A 3,452-nucleotide genomic window follows, 5' to 3' on the forward strand; every position below is an offset into this window, starting at 1 on the left:
TTCCGCACGCGGCGCACGGCTACTGCGAGCCGTACAGGTAGCGTGTTGCGCGACACGACACGCACATCGAAAGACATGCAGTCTAGTCGGTAATGATCCTTCCGCAGGTTCACCTACGGAAACCTTGTTACGACTTTTACTTCCTCTAAATGATCAAGTTTGGTCATCTTTCGGTAGCATCGGCAACGACAGAGTCAATGCCGCGTACCAGTCCGAAGACCTCACTAAATCATTCAATCGGTAGTAGCGACGGGCGGTGTGTACAAAGGGCAGGGACGTAATCAACGCGAGCTTATGACTCGCGCTTACTGGGAATTCCTCGTTCATGGGGAACAATTGCAAGCCCCAATCCCTAGCACGAAGGAGGTTCAGCGGGTTACCCCGACCTTTCGGCCTAGGAAGACACGCTGATTCCTTCAGTGTAGCGCGCGTGCGGCCCAGAACATCTAAGGGCATCACAGACCTGTTATTGCTCAATCTCGTGCGGCTAGAAGCCGCCTGTCCCTCTAAGAAGAAAAGTAATCGCTGACAGCACGAAGGATGTCACGCGACTAGTTAGCAGGCTAGAGTCTCGTTCGTTATCGGAATTAACCAGACAAATCGCTCCACCAACTAAGAACGGCCATGCACCACCACCCACCGAATCAAGAAAGAGCTATCAATCTGTCAATCCTTCCGGTGTCCGGGCCTGGTGAGGTTTCCCGTGTTGAGTCAAATTAAGCCGCAGGCTCCACTCCTGGTGGTGCCCTTCCGTCAATTCCTTTAAGTTTCAGCTTTGCAACCATACTTCCCCCGGAACCCAAAAGCTTTGGTTTCCCGGAGGCTGCCCGCCGAGTCATCGGAGGAACTGCGGCGGATCGCTGGCTGGCATCGTTTATGGTTAGAACTAGGGCGGTATCTGATCGCCTTCGAACCTCTAACTTTCGTTCTTGATTAATGAAAACATACTTGGCAAATGCTTTCGCTTCTGTTCGTCTTGCGACGATCCAAGAATTTCACCTCTAACGTCGCAATACGAATGCCCCCGCCTGTCCCTATTAATCATTACCTCGGGTTCCGAAAACCAACAAAATAGAACCGAGGTCCTATTCCATTATTCCATGCACACAGTATTCAGGCGGGCTTGCCTGCTTTAAGCACTCTAATTTGTTCAAAGTAAAACGTGCCGGCCCACCGAGACACTCACTCAAGAGCACCCTGGTAGGATTGCAACGGGGTCCGCCTCGGGACGCACGAGCACGCACGAGGCGCGTCGCACGCCTTCAGCTCGCCCCACCGGCAGGACGTCCCACGATACATGCCAGTTAAACACCGACGGGCGGTGAACCAACAGCGTGGGACACAAATCCAACTACGAGCTTTTTAACCGCAACAACTTTAATATACGCTATTGGAGCTGGAATTACCGCGGCTGCTGGCACCAGACTTGCCCTCCAATAGATACTCGTTAAAGGATTTAAAGTGTACTCATTCCGATTACGGGGCCTCGGATGAGTCCCGTATCGTTATTTTTCGTCACTACCTCCCCGTGCCGGGAGTGGGTAATTTGCGCGCCTGCTGCCTTCCTTGGATGTGGTAGCCGTTTCTCAGGCTCCCTCTCCGGAATCGAACCCTGATTCCCCGTTACCCGTTACAACCATGGTAGGCGCAGAACCTACCATCGACAGTTGATAAGGCAGACATTTGAAAGATGCGTCGCCGGTACGAGGACCGTGCGATCAGCCCAAAGTTATTCAGAGTCACCAAGGCAAACGGACCGGACGAGCCGACCGATTGGTTTTGATCTAATAAAAGCGTCCCTTCCATCTCTGGTCGGGACTCTGTTTGCATGTATTAGCTCTAGAATTACCACAGTTATCCAAGTAACGTGGGTACGATCTAAGGAACCATAACTGATTTAATGAGCCATTCGCGGTTTCACCTTAATGCGGCTTGTACTGAGACATGCATGGCTTAATCTTTGAGACAAGCATATGACTACTGGCAGGATCAACCAGGGAGCTGCGTCAACTAGAGCTGAGCAGCCGGCCGCCCGGGAGTGTGTCCCGGGGGCCCGCGCGAACACGCAAGCGTCCGCTCAATTATTCTGCAAACAGGAGGAGGCTGAGCTCCCCTGCACAATACACCTCGAAACCCTCTCAGGTCCCGGCGGCGCGCAGCGCCGTCCTAAGTACTTGGTCGGGTTCGAGAGAGGCGCAATCGCCCGGAGTTTGGCGAGTAGACGCTTTAGGTGCGACCACCCGTGCTCCCAACTGAGCTTGCCGCTGCCGACAGAGGCCCGGGAGCGTGCTGTCGTGGCATTGCCGGCGGGAGACAACAACGCGCCACCTACGGTGGCCGGCAGCTCCAACGCCAGCGCCACAGAAGGACAAAAGCCCCACTTGGGTGCCGAAGCGAACTCTCCCAGCACAGCGCACGCGCCAACACGTCCGCACAGCTGCGATACAATCCACCTGCGAGAACCGCAGAGGCGACCGAGCAGCAGACGGCGTCGCGGCGCCGAGCGCCGGGCGGCGGCGCATCCTCAGCGCACACAGTCCTCAATCGGACCAGCACACTGCAGATGTCCACCGCGCTTCGCACCGGGCCCGCGAGGACCTACTTTGGCCGCACGGCGCCGCGTGCAGGGTGCGCCGGCGCGCAGCTGCGCCGCCTGCCGCCTCCGTCGGCCGGCGCGCCTGCCACTGGCCGCCCCCACCAGCCGGCTGTAGCGCGTGCGCCCACGCACCGCGCGGCCAGCACGCCGGAAGGCCCCCCCTCACCGGCCGGGGACGGTCCCACCCAGCCACCGCCGCGTATCGCTTCACACCCACATGCCATTCACGTTCGTGGGCATGGTGGGTATCGCTGAAACAACCGGTTGGTAGCTCAACCGATCGTCGCCATCACTGATTCACCTCTAGCGAGAACAACCGCACCACAAACGGTTTACCAGTTCTTCATTTGCGTAACGTCACCAGCAAACGTAGACGTCCATCGCCATTTGCAAATTCAACGATTGTTGCATGCCTGTGTCAGGTGTCACGACCACACTATGTCTGCCCACATACACGCAACAACATGTGCACGCTTCGCGAACACGTGGAAGGTGGCCCCCGTACGTATGCGATGTCCATTGCGCGAACGACTGTCAACCGGCCTCTGTCGCATGTCGCAGATGTGGAACGCAGTGCACCATGCTATCACGGTGTGTGAGAAGAGACGACTACGTCTGACAACACGCGCCACTACATCAACAGACGGCTCATGCTGATCGCCATCCACGGCATACCATACTGCAATCCAGCTCTTATAGGGAGACGACACGTAGCTGAGTGCACAATATTTGGACCGTATGGTTCGCCGTTGTTGGCGCAGTCGTGGTACGGTCACACATGTACCACGATGTATCATTCAGTACATGAGGACCAATGTGCGGTACAGTGTGTGATTTGGGACGTACAACATCAGCG

The 3,452-nt window shown here is 56.3% G+C and overlaps 1 non-coding gene across 1 annotated transcript; it reads right to left on the bottom strand.

Moving 5' to 3' along the window:
• Window positions 1–90: 90 nt before the first annotated feature.
• LOC124592351 lies at window positions 91–2,000 on the bottom strand. Its single transcript, XR_006977403.1, has one exon. It is a non-coding gene; the product is annotated as a small subunit ribosomal RNA (ribosomal RNA).
• Between the last annotated feature and the right edge of the window lie 1,452 nt (window positions 2,001–3,452).

Source organism: Schistocerca americana, unplaced genomic scaffold (genome assembly GCF_021461395.2).
Source record: "Schistocerca americana isolate TAMUIC-IGC-003095 unplaced genomic scaffold, iqSchAmer2.1 HiC_scaffold_915, whole genome shotgun sequence".
In the NCBI taxonomy this organism is placed as follows: domain Eukaryota; kingdom Metazoa; phylum Arthropoda; class Insecta; order Orthoptera; family Acrididae; genus Schistocerca; species Schistocerca americana.